The 21,464-nt window shown below is 49.5% G+C and overlaps 1 long non-coding RNA gene across 1 annotated transcript in view; it reads right to left on the bottom strand.

The window, feature by feature from the left end:
- Positions 1–19,382, bottom strand: part of LOC113475851 — a 24,874-nt gene extending 5,492 nt beyond the window's left edge. The window contains exon 1 of the long non-coding RNA XR_003397631.1: positions 18,868–19,382. This is a non-coding gene — a long non-coding RNA (uncharacterized LOC113475851). The remainder of the gene's footprint in view (positions 1–18,867) is intronic.
- Between the last annotated feature and the right edge of the window lie 2,082 nt (positions 19,383–21,464).

The following is a 21,464-nucleotide window of genomic DNA, read 5'->3' as shown; positions in this document are numbered from 1 at the left end:
AAAAAAAAAAAAAAAAAAAAAAAAAAAAAAAAAAAAAAAGTTCCAAAAGGCTTTTCCGTGTTTGATGTCTGATGCCACTAAGGCACTGAGTGGAAGCGTTTTCAGTTGCACGAGCAGCCCTGCTTGGCTGCAGCCCATTGCGACTGGAGCGCGATTGCTCTTGCACTTCTAGGTGGTGTGTTTGGGAAGCTGCCAGCCTGCCAGCCTGCCTGCCTGCCTGCCTGCCTTCTCCCCTGCACAGCTTCATGCCGCAGGGACACGCATGGTATGCAGGTATCAGCTGATCCCACCTTGCATCGCCCTGGACAGACGGACACTCGGGGTGGGAAGGACGTCGAGGCAAAGGTGCAAAGTGCTTTTGTGGCTCCCGGTGATGGTGGCAGCTGCTGGAGCGGCACCAGCAGGACCACAGGCCTGGCAGACAATAGCTCCCTCCCTGCTCTCTCCCTTACCACGGCATCCCTCGTCCCCAAGACGGAGGAGTCTCATGAATCAAGTCAAACACCCAGCGACAGGCTGGAGAAATCTATTAATATGCACCCGCCGCAGCACGTCGCCAGCCCCCTGCCTCACACGCCGCTCACCTGCCTGTCTCACCCCTGGCAGGCAGCGCTGGAACAAAGAAGCAGGGGAGGACGGCAGTGACTGCCCCCGAAAACGGAGGGAGGCAGCGGCTGGAGACAAAGCTCATTCACCAGCCGCCATGGGTGTGAGGAATGCTGCCGCTCGCCCTATTGTCTGGGGTCCTTTGTGCTCCTCCACCCCCCCAGTCCCCAACCACACAGGCAGAAATATTGGGAGCAGGACAGAAACAGCTTTGTTGAAGGAAGCTCTCGCGTGTGAAAAGCTTCCTGCCCTCGCCCCGCCGTACATGGCCGTCTGGCTTACGGGCCCGCACTCCTTCTGCTCCAGAGGGCAGGTAGGGAGCAGGGGGCTGCACAGCAAAGAGGACAGACAGACCCGGGGGGTTTTGCTTCTTCGCACCCACAGGGGAGCCAGCAGCCCCCTTCTGAGCACCTCCTGCTCCCTACAGGGAGTTGACACCATGCGACACCTTTGGGAGGTGGGGAATGGTCACCTGATCCTGTGGAGGGGACAGGGAGGGCTGCCCTCACCTCATGCCACCGATGCAGGGCCAGCAAGCCCTGCTAGGCTGCCTTAGGGAGCAGATCTGGCAGCACTGACTTCAGTGTGCACCCACCATGCCCCTCACATCCCTCCTGGCCTCCACAGTGGCACAGACGCCTCTACCAAACCTCAGCTGCTTTGTTAAGCAGTGGCCGTGGCCCCCCCATGCGAGCCACATCTGCGGCTGCAGCATTACGGCCCCCCAGGTCCTGCGGGGCTGGTGCCAGGACCTAGATTCCCTTGTCTCAGGGCAGAGCTGTAATTGCCAAGCCCTCCGGAGCGGTCAGTCCCCAGCTGCAGCACGCTGCTCGGCTCTCCTCCCACTGCCACTGCACACTGGCACTGGAGGGACCAGGACAGAGACAAGGGGAAAGCCAGGTCCCTCCAGTGTGGGGAGCAGGGTGACCCCACAATGCCTGTGCCACTGCCCAAGGGACTAGAGCACTGCTGGCCCCATGGCAGCCGCAGCACTGGGCCAGCTCCATCAAGTGACCCAGGGAGAGGTACCACTCATCCAGACATGGCACACTGGCTTGAGCAGTCCCTGCCCTGGCCGCCCTCAGCTGTCTCACTCCTCCCTGCTAGCGCTGCTCACACAAGCAATCTTAGCCACGCATGGAAACAATTGCAAAGTGGGTCTTGTTCGGACAATACAGCCAAGGATATGTCAGCAAAGAAAGAAAGATAAGGTCCAAACCCAAGGGAAAAGCTTGCTCCTGAGGGGTGGCACCTGGGAACATGAAGGAGCCCCAGCATGTGCCTGCTCCTCTGCTGGGACAGCAGTGCTGGCACTCCAGTGCAGAGAACAACAGGGTCTGGGAATGAGCACCAAGAGACTTATGGTACCAAGGTTGCTGATGGAGACTGAAGGGTGTCTATAGGGAACAGGGATGGTAAGGAGACAGCTGTATACAGACAACTAAAGAGCCCATCTTTCAGGTTTTTTCTGGGAAAATGGTTTCTGACATTTTCTGGTACTAAGGAGTGCACATTAAAGAGGAAGACTCTCTCCAACGTTCAGTTTCTCTTCCTATTTTTTGTTATATTTGGTGCATTTAAGATAAATTTGAAGTAGTTGTTGCAAAAAAGTTCCTATGGCTACCAACAAGGAGGTCTCCAAACAAGCTTTGTTCAGAAATAAGTTTTTGCTAGAGAAAACTGTAAATTCCTGCTTTAAAAAAGACAAGGCCTAGAAACCATGAAATCCAAACAGCATTACTTCTGAAGTTTTGCACTTCACAGCTTCAGCAGCTCTTGTAAAATATACTCATGCTTTATAAGCAGGAATCGCACTGAGTTCAGCAGACAGAAGATTCCCAGTAACATCTAAGGTGCAGAAGCAAGGCGGTCATTTCCAAAGCCTCCAACTAAGAGGATATTTTATGAGGGTAGGTAAAGACTATAAAAAGAGAAAGGGAAAGACTGGAGTTGAGCAGGGGGTTGGTGGCAGAGCTCCTGGCCTCTCTTCTCTGCGCCCCTCCCATGAGAGCTCCCTGCTTCCCTGGGAAAATGGGGACATGGCAGCTCTGCTCCCCCAGCCCCAGGCCTGCACCGACCTGGTGTTCCCGCACAGAGACTTTCTGGCAGCTGGAGGGCCGTTGCATCAGCCAGAGCTAAGCTAACATGACTACGAGAGCTGTTTTGGCATGCAAGCTGGAGAGGCTGCCTGAGTTAATGAAGCTGATGGGAATGGGATGGGGTGTAACGAGGTGCCTCTTACTGAAAAGCAGGGAAGTTCCCCCAGGCTGCCTTCAGCTCCTGCAGAGCACTGGGGTCAGTTTGTAACTTATTAACGTCAACACTCACACGATCAAAGTTCAGCACGTGTTTAGTTGCTCTTCTGGAACAGTGGACTTGAAAAGCACATTGCACAGGTTTCCTAGGAATAAAAGGGACGTCCAGAGAAAGCATCCCCTATCCCAGATGCCCAGAGACCTCCACTGTACCGCTGTGTATTTGGGTCGTGAGACAGTGTTCATCCACCACCCAGTGCCCGAGGACCCAGCTCTGCTCAGCTACCGCGCCCATCTCCATCAGGCCGTGCTCCCTCCTCCTCTTGCGACAAAACAGCTTTGCACCCCAGTGAAGCTTGAAAGGGTCCCCAGGTTTAGGAGGAAATTCTTTGCTGAGAAGGCAGATTTATTTGCTTTCTGCTGAGATGAGTGGGTCTGTTGGCACATGCACTGCATGTTTTAAGTGTCTCCCCTGCAGCTGGAACTTAACCCTAATCTAAATTACGCCTTCAGTGCTCTAATTTAAACGTGTTCAATAGACTATGTCACTTGGAAAATTAATCGCTTTGCTACTGGACAAGTGGGGATGGGTAACGGAGTCAGCGTTGCACCTCAGCATCAGATGAGAGCAGCAGGGCTGTTTCTCCCTGGAATGGGAGCCAAGTGCAAGGGGACCGCTGCAGGTCCCACAGCCAGTCTCTTGTCGGGCCATTAAGCCCACACAGCCAGGTCACCTCCAGGAGAGACTCCGAGATCCCAGGGGTGATTTTCTATCCGCTGCCTGCTGTGCTGACTGCTGCTCCCAAGGAGCCGTTCCTTTGGAGGCAGAGGGAGGGAGAGTGGCCCTGGCAGACATGGAGTGTGGTCACCCCAGTGGTGGGCAGAAAACCTACCCCACTGGAGGCCGCGAGGGTACAGGTAGAGGAGCTGCAGGAAAGGCACAGAGGAAAGGAGGTTCTTGTGAACCAAAGCAGAGAGGAAGTTGAGAGCCCATCGCTGATCAAACTTGGGAGAGAAACACTGATGGATGGAGCTACAAATATAGTCTTTCAAAGATTTCACTGGGCAGGATGACACCAGAAAGAAAATCAAAGCAAAAGAGTCACTGAGCAGGTGACATGCTTTGAATCCTGGCTGGCCTGAGATCAGCACTACTTACCCCGGTGTACACCTGTTGCAGAGATCAAATAGCCCAGAGAGAAGGGGTTTCACAGCAATTATAACTAACTCCCCACCAGTGGAGCAGCTGAACATCCTCTGCTACCCACAGATTCCCCGCAGGCCCACAAAGAAAAGAGCCAAAAAGGTTTCATTCACTTTGCAGCTACTGCCCAAACCAGTGTAGAAAACACTGTTGGAGCTGATACTCCAGAGACAGGCCTACACCAGCTTAGAGGACAATGCACAGGCATGCTTGCTTGGTTGTTTATCCAAACCTGCAGCTGTCCAGAGAGCATACAGTTCTGTTGTTTAAAGTGTTTTTATTTCCATACTTTATAATGAACAGTGTCTGTGTCTTATTTTTTGTAAGTATCTGTGCTCCCTGAAGGTCAGAGTTAAGAACATCCAAGTAAGGTTACTGGAAGAGTTCCTCATTTCTGAGCATTTTATTGAAGCGATCAGTGATTTATCAACCACTTCTGGCACCAGTTGTGAACATGCAACTGTTGCTTACCCTGACCCACAAAGGGACACTATTTTAGCCCTGTTAGAAGCAAGATGTTCATTGCTATTCAGATGGTGCCAGTGCCTATTGCCAAACCTTCAAGGACACATCACCTGCAGCCTTTTAATCAAAGGCCAAGTCTGGGGGGAATGAAGTTCAGAGCTGATTTCCTTCTGGGTATTATTAAAAGCCATCACTAAAAATTCACCACACTTCGAAGTGTACTTCATCTCTGGTGGAAGAATCCATTCTCCCTCATGTTTGCAGAAGCAAATAAAATTGGAGAGAGGAACAAAGTTCCACTTCTGCAGGCACTTCCGAGAAGAAATGGTGCATTTTGGCTATTATGCTAATTTTGATTTCCCTGCAAAGACATACAAACAGAGTCCTTGCTTCTCAGTGACTGAAGAGAAGGGAAAGAGAAACCTTGGCCACAAAGAGGAATGCAGTCTTTGGGAAACATGCAAAGAGGATGCTGTTAAACATTTCAGGAAACACTAAGGGAAAGATGGGGCAGCCAGAAGCTTTGAAAGTTTTGATTTCTCCAAGATAATGAACTGCCTGTTCTAACCAGAGGAGAAATAGCCTGTGAGCCCTCTCTCCTGGAGAGGTTTCTCCTACAGCATTCAATACTCTGAAGGGCTGTAGAGGAGAAAACTCTCTTGACTGGATTAATTTACAAGGTAGAAGTGATTTTTCTTTTTTTTTTCCCAGAGGGAGTTAAACTAAATTCATGTCCTTTCTTCTCTGGGGTTGACAAAGTGTATTTGAAGCTCTCCTGTTTGCATGAGGAGGGCAGGAGCATGTCCTTCCCCAGGAGCGCAGATACTGCTGAGCCCAGAACCACCCCAGAAACTGGGGAATTGCTCAAGTGGTGTCTTTGCTGGAGAAGTTAAAATACTTCAGATTCCCTTTTCAGCTAGGCTACTTAAGCTTTGAATCTGTTTTTGTTAAAGCCTTCTTATTTTAATTAAGAAAGTCCTTGCTGAAATGCAGTATCCTGCCCTTTCAGTTACCATTAACAGTGTCTGCTGAGATCGCCAGCGAGCCTTCAAGATGCAGGAAGGCTGCACTCGGCAGTTCTCAAGGAGTGATAAAACCCCTTTAAATGTAGCATGAAAGAAAGATGATACTCTCAGCAAATTGAGGATCCAAAACAACCCTGACAAACTCAAGTTTGGGGCCAACATCAACCTCATGAATCACAGGAAGGGAAGTGCAAAGCTCTGCCCCAGGGAAGAATAACACCAGGGATCAGCGCAGGCTGAGAACAGACTGGCCAAGTAGTTGCCCAACTGAAAAGGAGCTCTGAGTTACAGGCATGGCAAGCTGTGCGTGAGTTAGCAGTGTGCTGTCATCGCAAACACCACGAACTGCACAGTGCGCAATGTCAGGGGTAGCGTGGCCAGAAGGCCAAGGGGAGGTGATAATTCAACACTGCTAAGGCTGCACATGGAACAGAGATGGAATAGTGCACTTCATGAATATTATGAGTCCAAGATCAGAGTTAGGGCTTCCCAGAAGATCTGTTGTGATCATTGGAGGAGAGAAAAAATAAAAATTAAAAAAAAAAAAAGGAAAAAATCAAAAAAACCCAGAAGTGGCAATTTCCTCCTCGTTCCCATGTCTTTATAAATGGCCCTACATCACCACATTTAAGATCCGTATCTGTCTGATGAAGCAAGGTTCTCTTTTAAATAAAAGTTTTTTGTAGGAAGAAGACTTGAAAAAGAGAACCAGGCTCTGTGCTGCTGAGGGTGCAAGGCAGTGCTGCTGGCAAGCCTCCCTGCCAGTGGGATGTAAGGAAAGGACAGAAGGAAAAAAAATAATCAAACAAACTGCTGACAACTTTCCCGCCCTCCTCCAACCCTAGAGTGTCACAGCAAGATTCATTTGAGATGGCAGTGGATTAATAGATGGTTTTGACAGGGTAAGGTGAAGATCAGTTTGGAGAAAATACAGCTGCACTGAACTGGCCATTAAATCCTTGATCTCCTTTGGATAAATGCCTTGCTTTTTAGCCACCGGGTGCCAGCCACCAGTGCAAGCCCAGTAGGTAAATAGGCACAGGCAGTGTTTGCAGCAGGAAGCTTAACCAGAAAGGAATTTTATCCATCCAGAGCAGGCCCCTGCCTGGGGCAGCCGGGCAACCTCTCCAGCAACCAAACACTGACACCACTTAAGGTCTAACCTGCTCACACACCTACTGCTTCTCCACTCTTACAGGTGATGTGCTGGCTGGGGTCTGGTTTTCACCACTGGAGAAAGAGACCCATCTGCACTGACCAAAAATCAGTGTTCAGCAACAATTATTAAAGGCAGCTGCTGCCCAAGCAGCACCAAGAAGCTTTTGGCCTGGCGAGGCTGACAATATTACAGTTAAAATAGGCAAGACCCCCTGCTTAGTCCAAGGGGAATAGCCCTCACGTCGATAATTTGGGCACTTCCACACAGCCTACAAATCTCAGTCGTTTGACTGCTGCTCATGGATTTTTATCCTCCCCACTCTTCTCACCTCCCATCCATGAGCCCTCTGCCCCTCCAGCAGAGGACAAGGTTTTTTTCTGGAGAACATCAGCACTTCCCCACAAGACCTCCCAGACACTGGAGGTGATGGACAGAAAGATAACCAAGCCTAATCCCCACATGCTATGTGGAGTTGTTTTCAGCCCATTCTCTCCTTTTTACAGCCTAAGTGAGAGAGACTCAGGCCAGATCTTAGCCTCCATCTGCAGCCTGGGATTATGATCTGAAGCGTAATATTTCTTTATGAGCAAATTATCACTGAGACTTCAATGCGCTGTTGGCCTTTTGAAAAAACTAAGTGTTTAGTATTTTTATATCTTTCTGCTTTGCTGTTTATGGCTCCCATAAATCTGGCGACAGGCTGTGGCACAGAGGGCTGATCTGATCTGTGGAAACAAGGAAAGAGGCAGAAAAAGGGAGCATCGACTGAGTCCTTAACCAGGGGACCTCTGCTCCCTGCTGTAAGCATCCCCACAGGGGAGGCAGCAAGCTGCCCACCTGAGGCAATGCTAACGCCATGCCAACTCTGTCTTCTCTGACACTGAATTAAAAAACCTTATTTCTTCCACACCACACCATTTACTGGTAAAATGTGAAAAATCACTTCCCTCACAGAAGCAAGAGCAGTGGTAAATCCATTAACATTCACAAACTGTTCCATCCATGCAGAAATTAGAGCTACGGGGGGGATTGACACAAGCAAAGTACTGACCCACTACATTGGTAAACCAACCTGTGCACTTGAAACAATCCGATCTGATCCAACATATTGCTGATTCAGAAGTCTTATCTTGTAGCAAATGAAGGATGATGCCATGGTTAAGACTACTTCAGAGTCAGAAACTTGGTGCTGAACTCCTAAGTCTTACAAGTAAAGACTAAATTTTCAAGGACATTTAATCACTCAAAGATGCACCAAAGGCATGCTGTGAAGCATCCTAGCAAGTGACTCATCAGCGAAACCTTCTCCCTACATCTCTGTGCTTCCAAATACTATTAAAAAAATCTGTCCTCTAGTCAGCCTAGCCCCTGTCAGGAAAACGGGATCCACAGCCCTTCCTTTCCCCTGCCCCTTGCCACCTGGACTCCAAATACTTCAGGGCAGACACTTTCCTACATGCACATGTGCAGATGCTTAACACTTTGCCGAGCAGGCCACTATCTTCACAAAGACCTTAAGGCTCAAAAGACAAATAATATATAATATTGCAAAGACTTTGTTGGATCTGGGCTTGCAGGGTTATTCACTGATGGTGGTTTTATTGCTAGCTGTATAGTGCTTTGTTCATTGATAAGAACTGGTCATTCTCCCTGTGCATTCAATGCTGGTTTGCTAGAGGAGACAAGTACGAGTATTTTATCCTCCACTGCTAGGAGGACAGGAGCACAGGTGGCTTACTGCTGTTTCAAGGGAAGGTCTGTGCAGACCAGGGCAAGAGGACCTCTGCAATGACAAGGCCTGATATTCCTTCTGCTGGTTCACATAAGCCCAGGAGGTGATAACTTCATGTGGCAACCCTCTCTTCAATACCCCCACAGTTCCAATCTTTCCTTTGGCATTTCCAAAGCAGTTGAAACCACCACTAGGCATTTGAAGTCCCATGGATGTTTTGTCTACCGAGGCAAAAAAATTATGCCAATTGTTGCCCTGATTTTGAGTAGCTGCCTGCAGCCCAGCCTCCACCACTTGTCTTGCATTTGACCAGAAAGATTTTACCTGCTGCAAAAGGCTGTATAAGAGGCAGGTGTTGCTGCCATCCTCAGCAGGCACCCACCTTCCTGGTGAGCACTGACAGCTCCGGGCTGTCAGTGCTGCTGTAAAAGCTGTAAGAATGCTACTGACTGGACAGCCAAATGCCAACAAGCACAAAGGCATGGGCGTATTTAATTTTATACACGTTTTACCAACACTTAAATGCACATGGGAGCCCCAGCCCATCCGTTAACCTGTATACAGGACTGTATGAAAGGTAAAGGGAGAAAGTAAATGGAGCGTGGATAAATTCACCTAATAACAGAGCTGTCAAGAGTCTGGTGGTCACCGTGGCCAGAGTCTGAGGCATGTGCCTTGGCCCCAGCCCCCTATTGGGCTCCTGGCCCTGCCATCTAATTTAGTCCCAGTGTGATGAGGGAAAAGGTCTGGCTTCCACCTGGCACCAAGAGAATGGAGGGGAATGTGGGCCAAGCCCAGCCCTTGCACACAACCTCAGAAAGCACCTGGGACCCTCTGATCCACACAAAGAGCACACTGGATTTGGGGAGGACAGGGACAACAGCAACTTCAGTCCCTTCCAAGAGTTCAGAGAATATCTGCAGAGCACATTAGGTTTCCAGTTGGGAAAGGGAAGGAGGGGAGGCAGGCTTGGGGGTGAGGGTTATCCCAAAGAGCACAGCTCCTTCCTGGGGCTCTTGGCCAGTGCCTTCAGGAAGGACGTGGTCGCTGCTTCTCCTGTATGGCAATGCTTGAAAGCAGGACATGCAGATGCCCTTGGGAAACCCAATGCAGAGTCCCCTCCACAAGCAGCAGTGGGGTCCTGGGACCAGGTCTCAGTCCTGAACTACCACCCTGGCGATAGCCAGGGAGAAACCCTCTGACAGGTTGCCCTATGTAAAACAATATAAATGAGCAGCTAACCACACCAAGGTAGCAGATGTCTGACTGTTGACATTAAACCATACAAGTTGTTCCAATAAAAATGAGATTAGATGATAAGCAACAGGCAAGACATCTGTCCATCCATCCATCCATCCATCCATCCATCCATCCATCCATCCATAGTCTGGGTGCCCACCAGTCATCAGTACAGGAATCGGCATGACAACTGGAGCCAAGCTGTGACATTTATGACTCCTGGTTGGAGAGCACAGGCAAGATGGAGCCCTGCCAGTGACTTACCCCCACGGCTGGGGCTGTCACTGGAAGTAACAGGATTAGCAGGGAGAAGAGAAAGCTTCCAGGCTGGCAAGGAATAGACAAAGTGCATAAGAAGTTCAGGCTGTGTTTTTAAGTGAGTTTTGACCATTAGAGAAACTCTTCAACAATAATGAGAATCCAGCATTTAAAAAAACAACAAAAAAAAAGACAGAAAAAAAGAGTAGCAAGAACCTGCTCTCTCCCCCAAGAAAATGTGTGCTGCCCAGAGCAATTGCCAAACACAGACACCAGTCTCATTCTCCAAAAACCCAGTTGTAAAGCTAACAACTGCTGCACTATTAAAGTGTCAGATAAGCCAGGCAAAAGCAAGACTTCTGGAGCTTCAATACACTCTGGGATCACTTGGACACATCAGATTTCACTCTGAAGGTATCAAGATCAAGCAGTGTTAAGGTCAGAGGTACCAGGAGTTGCTCTGCCCTCCTCCAGGAACTGCAGCTGATCTGTTTGGACAGAAGGACAGGCAGGAGGCAATGGCACCCGTTTCAGAAAGCCACTTACTCTCTCATGCAAAAGACTTCGGGGAAAAGCAATTTCACTGCATGCCTCTGAAAGTCACAGAATCACAGAACAGTTTGTGTTGGAAGAGACCTTAAAGCCCATCCAGTGCCACCCCCCTGCCATGGGCAGGGACACCTTCCACTAGCCCAGCTTGCCCAAAGCCCTGTCCAGCCTGGCCTTGAACCCTTCCAGGGAGGGGGCAGCCCCAGCTTCTCGGGGCAACCTGTGCCAGGGCCTCACCACCCCCACAGGGAAGAATTGCTTCCTTAGTTCTAATCTAAATCTACCCTTTTTCAGTTTAAAACTGTTATCCCTCATCCTATCCCTACACTCCCTGATAAGGAGTCCCTACCCACCACCTATTGGAAGGCCACTATGAGGTCTCCCCAGAGCCTTCCCCAGGCTGAACAACCCCAAGCCTCCCAGCCTGTCCTCACAGGAGAGGTGCTCCAACCCCCTGATCATATTCATGGCCTCCTCAGGACCCACTTCAACAGGTCCATGTTTTTCTTATGTTGGGTGCCCCAGACTGGACACAGCACTGCAGGTGTGCTCTCACCAGAACAGAGTAGGGGGGTCAATCACCTCCCTCAGCCTGCTGGTCACACTTCTTTAGATGCAGCCCAGGATGTGATTGACCTTTAAGTCGTGCAACTGCTTTCAATGCTGAAAATGTGCACCTTGTTTCCAACGCAATGCTTTCCCCGCTTTGGTCTCCAGTCATCAAGTTGTGCTGTGGCTGCTCCTCACAGACAGGAGAGCTGTCTGCTGCCAGATGTCTTGCCACCAGGTGGGTGCCAGCAGCTTGGACACCCTCACCACCCAAGTCCACCTCTCCCTGACATTGAGTAGAGGGGCACATTAGGACAGAAAAAAAAAAAAAAAAGTGAACTAAAGCCAATTAAAATCCCAGGGAAAACGCAGAGAAGCAGGATGTCATTACCAGAGCTGGAATTTGGCCTGGGTGCCATGGAGATGAAACACAGCAGATGGTTAAGGTGTACACGGGAAGCACGCACGCAGCACCTGACTATAGATTTAAGACCAATTAATACAACAAAAGAGAAAACTTGACAAGGAAGCCAGAGACCTACAAAATGAATAAGCGAACCATGAAAGGGGGAGGCTCTCCCATCAAAAAAAAAACCCAACCAAACAGCAGAGTGTACAATACCTACAGAGCCGTGAATAAACTGAAGTTGGAACAGATGGAGACAGAAACAAACCGCCATGTGTATTAGTTGGCTACCAAGTAAAAGAGCCAGCATGGGGAAAAGAGCTTCCCCACAATTCAGGGTGAGAACAATAGGCTCGGGTTCTGCAGCAACCCTTTCCCGAGGTGTTCAGTGTCCTGCGTACGGCTTAATTTAAGGCTTACAAGCTGCAGCACTCTAGATACAAGATCCTAACAAATGACCAGGAAAGCATATTCTTTTAAATAATAAACCAGTGTCTCTAATTAAAAGAGCCCAGGCACTAAGCAGCAGAGACGAACCTTCCCCAGCAGCCCATCACATGGGAACAGACCCCAAGTATGTGGCCCTACCTCAGACCTGATATGAAACAAGATCAGGAGATGACAAACAAAGGCTTTCCAATGGACGATGACTGCCCTGAAGTGGCCATGGTTGCAGCCTACTGGGTAAACACTTGGTAAACCCCAGCGCTACCTTGGAGGTACAGAGGTGACCTTTATCTTCACAGGCAAGAGCAGCTTCACACACAAACGTTTCCATTGAATTTTATCTGATCATCTGTGAACTGAAAGCCTGGCCAGGTCAGAGATGAGAAATCAAGCAAGGAGATGAGCCAACATGCTGTGGGAATGAGAGCAGGGAGAGGTTACTGTGGTGCAATTAAGCACAACGAAAGAAACCCCTCACTATGAAGGCATTTAAAACCCCAGCCATGAAGAAGAGGAGGCAAGCATCCCACGGAGCATCGGGCACTGGCTTCCCAAGAGCCACCCTCACCCCAGGCCGAGGGCAGCAGCGGGCGCTGCGGGCAGGCTGAGCCTGGGCAGGGGCAGCACCCCGACACCCACAGCAGCAGCCCCCTCCTCGGGCCGTGCGGACAGGAGCAGGCACTCAGCTTTCCCTCCAGGTCTGCAAACACAGGGCTGTCCCGCCACTGTATCTGTGATCTAAATCCCAAAGATAAACAAGTCCGGCTCTGCAGACAACATTTATCACCCGCTTTAAAGGCAGGCGGCTTGGGGCTGAGCCCCCTGAGAAGCACCCCCCACCCATCGCAAGCTCAGCCTGGAAGTGACAATCTTTTCAAGGCATTAAGTCCTGCCTTGAAGCCGACCTGTCGAAACTTTACTGACTTCAAAGCAAGAGTGCTTTTGCAGAGCCGTGTGCTCCCTGAAAACCCTGTCCCCAAAAGCTCTTCCTCTTGTCCACGCTACGGGCAGACCCCGGAGCATCGCTGGCTCGTACAGCGGCAGGCGTGCTCATGCCTCGGCTGCTTTGCTCCTTGGCACACTAAGCAGACACCAGCCTGTTTCACCACCACCACAGTCGACTTTATAAAACAACACTGGCTGAGAGGCAGCACCTGGAATGAGCCCAAGCACAGGCACAAGCTATAAAAAACCTCCCCCCATCTCTACCCCCACCCGATTCCCTCTGTGGCTTTAAGCAAATCACATAACTTTTCCTCTTTAGTTTCTGCACCTGGGAGAGAGTAATATTTACCTACCCCAGAAGGGTGTTGAGAGGATTAGTTAATGTTTGCCCAGCATTTTAAAGAATAAAATATTCTGTATTAATTCCTAGCTGCTGAAAAGACTGATAGGTATAATTCTCATTAGCTCCAACGGAAGATTTTTGCTCGGGTTGGGCTTTACCACTTCAGAAAAGTAGAAGCAAGTTGATGTGATATTAACGTTTCACAAAGCGCCTGCAGCACGCGCTGTAAAACCCCTTCTCTTTTGACTGCCACCAGCCTCCTGCTCCACTGCCTGCGTTGAGGAGGAGCACCTGCACCTGTTAAACATTAAAGCAGCCCAAACTCAACATGGGTGTCTGGGGCTTTGCCAGCAGCACTGGGTAACCCCCTCCGAGGGGGTCCCTTTGCAGGCCCCCACGGTGGGGAGCTGGCCTCACCTGCGAGACGTCCTCTCATTGATTAAAAGCAGCTGTCGCACCAGGATTGCCCTTCTGCTCAGATTTATCAACCTTGCCTAGCTCTTATTTGAAAGACAGCAGCCAGCACAGGTCTCCATGCCCTGACAGCTGTGAGCTGTCGGTGGGATCTGTGCAGCACCATGTCTGTGCCAGGGGGACGTGCCAGGCGTGTGGGCATCCCCGGCATCCCCTGTGCTCTGCCCTGCCACCACTCGGGGTGTGTCCCCTGTGACCCGGTACTGGGCAGAAAGAAAAAGTGATTGATAAGAACCTGGCTCCAGCAGAGCACCTGGCGGTCTGAGTACACTTTACAACCCAGGACACCCACAGCGTTAGGGAAAACATATTGCTGCACATCCCACAAATCAACCCACCCACTGCTTGGGCACTTTACATATCCAGTGTGGCACCAGTGCATCGTCTTTGCGTCCCTGTGCCCTGTGCATCTTGTTTTAGAGGGTGAGGACAGTGAGGTGCCACCTTTGCACGGTGTTGCACCCCCAGGCTCATTTCTCTCATCTGTTTCCCACAGCAGCTCACCCCAGCATTGGTTTCCCACACGTGATGGACGGGTGCCCACACTGCCATAGATGAGGGCTCCACTCTTGTGGATAAGTGGAAATGTCAGCAGCCCTTGTGGGCTCCCAGAACAGAACAAGTGGAGGAAAGGGCCTGGCTTTGGCCCATGGTGCCTGTGGCTCACTGCGGCAAGGAAGCTGCACCCCACAGGCAGGGTGCAGACAGGGCAGCCAGCGAGTGCCCACCTCCAGCAAACCCTGTGGACACATCCGTAAGCCCATCCTGAAAAGCAGCATGGCAGGACTGAGCCCCATGGCAGTGAGGAGGAGGGACAGGGGGCTCACAGAGCCCATCAGAAAGGGATTTGGTTTTAACTGCTAGTTTACTGCCTGCTGGCAAAGTATATGGCTGTACAATAAGGGAAAGGCTGGAGGAAGGTGTTTGAAAATCAGGCTAACCCACTCCCAGACTCATGAAAGAAAAACACCACCAAAGCAGCCCCCCACTGGCCCCACAGTTTTGGGGAGGGGAAGCAGTTTTGAAGCCTGAGAACAATGGGGTGACCTTTCCCTCCTTTCTTCTGGCAAAGGTAAAAGCCCTCCCTGCAGAGGTGTCCGCACCAGGGAAGCTGCTGATTGAGAAGCCCCAGGCCAGTAAAGCATCCCTTTGTGCCTTCAAACGCCATGTCCGAGCGCTTCCCAACCTCCATTGCTCCTGCCTGCGGGCAGCACTGGCGAATCTCGGCCCTCACAGCAGCAGGTCACCGGGCAGATCCCCGACCAGAGGCAGCGGCACGGCCATGCCGGCGCGGAGGGTGCCTGCCAGCGCTGGACCATGTGCTTCCCATGCGTGGTGGGGCAGCTCGGAGGGCTCAGTTTTCCCTTCTGGAGGAGCCCCTCTGTCCCCATCAGTCCCTGCTTCTCCTGTTTTGCCTGACTTCCAGGACAGCAGGCAGAGGCCGACGTGCTGCAGACGGCTGCTGAGCAAAATCAGAAGCACAGACCGAAACATGACTAATTTCTAACACATCACAGCCTGCGAGTCATTTTGTTTGTGAGCCTAAATCGCTCTCTGCTGCTTTCATACCGGCTTGTTTCAAGGGTGAGTAAGCAGACAGCGGCAGACATGACTTTTGTTATTCCCAGAGCTTTGAAGTTGTACCATTTCACTGTGGTTAGCTGACTGCATCAGCCGTTTGTAGCAGCGCATTTCGAAGAACTCAGCAACAATGCACAGGTAGCCAGACCGAGCGGAGCTGGAGCTCAGCATATTCCATTGACGGTATTTCGTGGTGACTCATTAGTTGCACGCCCTCTATTACTCATTGTTTTTATCCCGTCATTTTATTTCAATATTCTTCACAACTTCCAAGAAGGCCCTTTCACAGACAGAGGTCAAGGGCAATGAAAACAGCTTCAAGCTGTAACTGAAGCCCCTTTCTGTTAAATTAGCAGTGCACGAGTTAAAGTGGATTTTATGATGAATATTCTTGAAGACTAAACAATGCCTCTTGAAGAGGGAGAAATATGGAAAAACTGTTCTAGCTACAACAGTGTGAGCGTTTCATGTATTTATACATGTGTATATACTCATACATATGCAAAAGGATAAACACAGAAACATGCATCTATTAGACAAGAAAGTGAAGCTTCCTGCATTTTTGAATGGCTCATTTAAAAGAGCTTATTCCATACATATGTTTTTTTATATTTAGAAATACAGCTCTTGCACACATTTTTGAGACAGAATCGTATGTTTTGTTTCCATCCCAGGTTAAACCGCTATGGCCCTTTTTCTCCTGCTGCTCCAGAATTCCACATTTCTCATCTATATTTCTACATTTAACCACTTATAACTTGACTGACAGATCATCAAGAAGACTCTTTGCCTAGCATGAAGCAGCAGAGTTTGAAAGCATGCAGTATTTTTAGTGCAAAACCCACGTGAACTTCAGCACAAATATGAACCTTTTGTCAATTGGAGGCATAAGAGCCACTTCCCCAGGAGAAGGTGGCACCACAAACACCCAAGTCTAGGCAAAAGTGCTGGACTTTAATTGTGAGGTTATTTACACAGACCAATTCAAATTCTACTTTTAATTCCAGTGCCAAAAGTTTAGGGCTCAGGATAAATCACTCTCCGTCTTGAAAGACGCTGACCACATTTATGGCTCATTTCAGAGTCCAAGGGTCCAGGCCGAGATGAAAGGTCAGGGGCAGAGCAGGGCGATGCCCCACATCCAGCACCACGGAGGGCTTGGGCTCTGGCAGTGGGGAGAGGAACTGACAGATTCAGTTCCCAGCAGCACTTGGCACTCTTGCGTAACCTCAGATGTGTCATTTAACCTCCTGCTGACTCAGTTCCTCATTTGTGCCATGGAAATAACACCACTTCTTTATTTTGTAGGAGTTTTGGGCAGATAAGTATCTTTTAATTTGGTATCACAACCCACTTGAGAAGCATAACTAAAATAGAGATCAGTTACAATCTAAAGAAATGACACAAGCGAGGGCTGGGAGGAAGGAACGAGATGTACAGTACAAAGGCGGGGAGCTCTCCGAACTGAGCTGATTTCTCGTATCACCTCAGGATAGTTGAGAGCGGGAGCCTTAGCTCCCCATTCACAATGGAAGATTCCAGGGACCTCATGGTTTCCCCTAAGAGTTAAGGCTCACTTTGTAAATGCAGTTTCCCTTCTCTCCCTACCACACTTGACAGGTCTTGGCCATGAGCTGAAGCACAGGAGAGATGCAGATCCTGGGTTAGGATCCCGACTGGGCCCCTGCTCCCTGGGAACTCCCTGGGTCCCCTCGGAGCTCCGCAGTGCCTTTGCCTCCTGGTTGTGAAGGACCAGCTGTGCAGCTCCCACATCCCTGCTCAGTCAGCCGGGGAGGGAACCAAAACACAGCACCTCTCCTCACGAATCTGGTGCACCTCTGCCTCCCCTGCAGCTCCCCAAAGGCAGGACACCCCACCTGAGTCCCTGCTGGACAGGTGTTTGAACCCCTGGGCCATGTCGGACTTTTGAAACTATATCATGTTTTGGCATGTCAGACATCTGCATGACCCAAATTCTTCTACCTTAACTGTGAAGTACAGCAGGTGGAGCTGGGCTACCTGGGCCAGCGTGCCCCACTGCATTGTGCTCTGCATCACCATCCCTAACATAGACCTGGCAGCCGCTGCAGAGAGATGTGCACAGACAGATAAGGTTTTAACACTAACGACCTTGCAGTCCTGTCCCCGACACAAATGTTCGCTCCAGGTGCTACGTGGCTGACCACAATCCTCCTCATCCTCAGCACGTTTTGGTGGGTGAGCCAGGGGAGGTAACAATACTTCTCCTTTTTCACAGAAGACAAAGCTGCGGAAGACGCTGATTCCCATGGCAACAAAGGCAGAGAAGTGTCCCAAGATGTGATTTGCTGTCACCATACCCACCTCGTGGCAGATAAGCACAAGTGATATCTCTGAAAGGAACTGTTTCCATGGGACCCTTCCCAGCGAGCCCACACGATGACAACCCAACAGTCAGGCACAGCTTTCGGTGTCAAACAGGTCTGACTGGTAGAAAGCAATGCTGTTTCCCCATAGCAAATGCTGCCGGTGTCTCATCCTCTTCTGAGGAACAGTGCCCTCCTCGCTCCCCTCAAAGCCTGCCTAACCCCAAACAAGCCACGCTGCTGCTTGCTAATCCACTTACCCAGGCAATTACACTGGGATCGCAGCCTGCAGAGAGCTACCCTCAACTTCTCAGCTAAACATCGTCTGGGTTTTTTTTAATCCATGGAGTGCTACCTTAAGCTATGTTGAAAGCTCCTCACAGAGCACACATTTATGCTTTGGTAGTGCCTGCTATGTAAGTGCATTTCCTTCTGACACTTTCATTTATCATAGTTCTCCCCTCCCAACCCTGCCCCTTCAGTTCCCTGGGGAAAGTTAGTGAATTTATGCAGGAACAAAGTCACCTTGAGCTTTAATCCACACCCTAGCAGAAGGAATACGTCTGTCGGCAATCACATCCACCCACTCGGCAACTGCATTACAATGTTCACTTTGTTAGCACAGAAAATACTGGCTCCTTTTCTAGTCCTGGAGACAAGCTACCACAAAGGCTGGAGCAAAGAAAATGGACTGGGGACAGAAGAGGAAGGAATCTGGCCCTGCACATTTGAGGCTGAACAAGTAAACTGAGGTGAAACAGTAGAAGTTGGAAGAAAAGAGCAAGTCAGGGAAACTGAGTCCTTGTCTTATGACAAACCCTTCAAAAGAACTCCCTGCTCCCTTCCCGTACGAGAAGTGAAGGCACTTCAGAAAACTGCGGTCACAGAAGGCAGTCAGAGATCCTCGTCCAACTGATAGCAAAGCAGCAGCCACAGCAAGTGGCAAGGTGCAGCAGAACCAAGCGGCAGGCACCCAGCTGCTGGGACCATGGCTCCATGTTCCCCCAGCACCTGCCTTCTTCCCTCAGGGAAATCAGCACTGATGCTGCGGATCTCACAGGGCCAAGACAGTGTTTAAAAATGGACCTGGGAGCTCCAGTAGCCCTGAACAGCATCACAGATGCACGCAGAAACAACACCAAGCAGCGAAAAACCACCTCCAGGACAGACCCTATGAGCCCTGCACACGTGCTCCCCTGACGTTTCGGAGGTGTGCACTAATTCAGAAATCACTTGTGCTGGCACAACACTGGCGCATGCCTGCTCTTGCAGGCAGGGCTCCCACCTTTGCATCTCTCCTCACATAACAGCTCCTTTGCATTCAGCAGCAGGAACCTCAGATGCCTGTTGCAGTCAGTCCTACTTGGTGCTGTGCCCTGATAAGCAGTCCTGGGATGAACCTGCTTCTGACTGGAAGGAATGAGATATTAATATTCCCAGAAGGATACAGGAGTTACAGCAGAAGGCAAGGAGGCTGAAGAAGAGGTGAATGGGTAGTTGAGCCAGTCCCAATGAAACTGCTTCTCGGATACTCCTGTCCTTCCGGCTGAATAGCACAGTCAGCTACTACCCAAATGCTTTGTCATCTTTGGCACTTGCTGCAAACACCAGCTTTTGTCAGCCCAATGTTGCTTTTTTCTGCCATGCACCCCAGAGCAGATGAGTGAGTTTCTAGAAACTGGTCCCACCTGACAAACAGGAAAAAGAATGAGAATGTAGATCTCCAGGCGTAGGAGTTCTCTGAGCTCATATTGGAATCCAGGAGCCCAGAGAAATCAATCCATGCCAAATCCCCTGTACGTTGCTTACCACATTATAAAGAAAGAAGATTTAAATAGCACATCTAAGTAATCTCATCCTTATCTGATGTCATTCCACTGGTACACTCTGGATTATGTTGGTACTTACGCAGCTCACAAGGACAAGAGGTGGTGGTGTATGAATTTCCTATCCTTCACAACTGAGCAAGAACATCAGTGGACATAGACTTCATTCTAGAGGTCCAACTCACTTAGAGGTGCATCAGCTACCATCTGCTGCTTTAAAAACTATTCAAAACCAAGATATGTTGTCCCCAAATAGTTTACCTGGGCTTCTATAATATCAGCAGAAATCTTTCTTCTCCTGGCAGAAGACTTAAACCTAACAAGCAAGCCACAAAGCTTGGTATCTTCTGTGCTCCCAGAGTACATTCCGATTCGCCCATTGCATTTGTTTTCATGGACACCTGGGCACTCTTGCAGAGGTAGTCAAAGGAGAGTTCCAGGAGAAGCCCCTGGGATCCAGATGTACACAGACATAATCACCAGCACAAGAGAACCAAAGGGAACATTCACAGCAATTGCCTAAATTCTTCTTTGCATTACTGTAAATATTCATCTAATCAACTCGAATTTAGGAAAAGCTTTAATAGAACGGAGATGCTTTCATGGGCTTGTACGTAACACACCCCTCCCCAACCCAACCCCACAAAGTGGTGTTAGAGCTTGTCTTTATAGCCTTCAGAGAACAGCAGGCTGTTTACTAAAAGGATTAGATAAGGCTTGACAAAGATGTAGGAAGGTGGGCATGCTGTGCCTTAGAAAACTTCTGCAACACAGAACCCAAAACATCACTGTAGGCACTTTCAGTTAGAAAAGAACCTAGAAAAAGACAGGGGCAGAAATTGCAAATAGGCTTGGCAGAGCACTTCGGCCACCACTGGATAGAGGGCAAAATTACATGAGAGTAACCAAGGAGCGGTGTGTCTGAGCCATCCCTTTACTGGTGAGATCTGTGGAGCCAACTAGAAATAGGCATTTTCTCCTTTTACCTCAGGGGGAAAACAATAACCCTTAAAGCATGCTGCTGCTTCTCCTCCCACTTCCCTGCAAAAGGGAAAGCTGCTTTTCTGGGTTTGGTGAGGACAAGAAGCTCACGTGCTCTGTAAGGCTGCCCAGCAGTCGGAGCAGAAGCCCAGTTCTTGCCCCTTTGTGGAGCACTGTGGTGCAGCCACCAGGCAGACTTCCGCGACCTTGGGTTCCAGAACTCCGAGAAAAACAGGATGCAGCAGCATTGCTTGCAGGGCCTCTACTGCACAGACCTTCCTTGATATGGAAAAGCATTATGGGGCTGAAGCACGCCTTTTCTTTCATAATCAATTTGGTCAGACAGTCTGTCACATCCTGGGCTACAACCAAAGCCCAGAAATCAGTTCCTAGTGCACTTCCTTTGTGCTCTGAAGTTAAGTCATTTCTACGCTTCTGCTTGCACAAATATTGGGCTCTGGACATCACAGTGGTAACAAGGAAGACAGTGTTTTCACGTGTACTCAAGCAAAACCCTCCTTCCAGAGTAGGCTGGAAAGTTTCCTGTGAGTAGGAAAAAAGTGACAGAAAAGTGGTGAGAATATGAATTGTTATTTTTCTTGAGGAACAGCATCACAGCAACACCAGACTACCTGGAACTAAGGGACCAGCAAAGGCAGGCATGGAGGTTACTCCAGCAATCTAGTATTGTGCTCAAGTCTGAATTTACAGTAAGCTATAAAACACCAACACAATTACAAAGTTGCCCACTGTGTCCATTTAAACACAGCTAAGTGTAGGTGTGGATTTGTGTTCAAAGAAACAAGCCATAGGAGAGACAGCACAGCAGGGCCAGCAGCCACACAGCACGTTTTAATTTCAAGGGAAGAACACCTGACTTACAAGCGCAAATCAACAAATAAATAAATAAATAAAACCAAGTATATGTTCTGGCTTCTTTATTCAAGACCATTAATTACACTGTTAAGGGCTTCTCTGTTAGGGGACTCTCACAAAGCCTCTCATGAGACTGATCAGGAAGAGTGCCAAACCACAGCATGTGGGAACATGGCCCCCTTTTAGGTTGGGATGAGGG

Source organism: Athene cunicularia (genome assembly GCF_003259725.1).
Source record: "Athene cunicularia isolate RWA chromosome 1 unlocalized genomic scaffold, athCun1 chr1_part2, whole genome shotgun sequence".
Lineage (NCBI taxonomy): Eukaryota > Metazoa > Chordata > Aves > Strigiformes > Strigidae > Athene > Athene cunicularia.
Note: the sequence above shows the minus strand (reverse complement) of the source record. Positions and strands in the feature narration are given on the sequence as shown.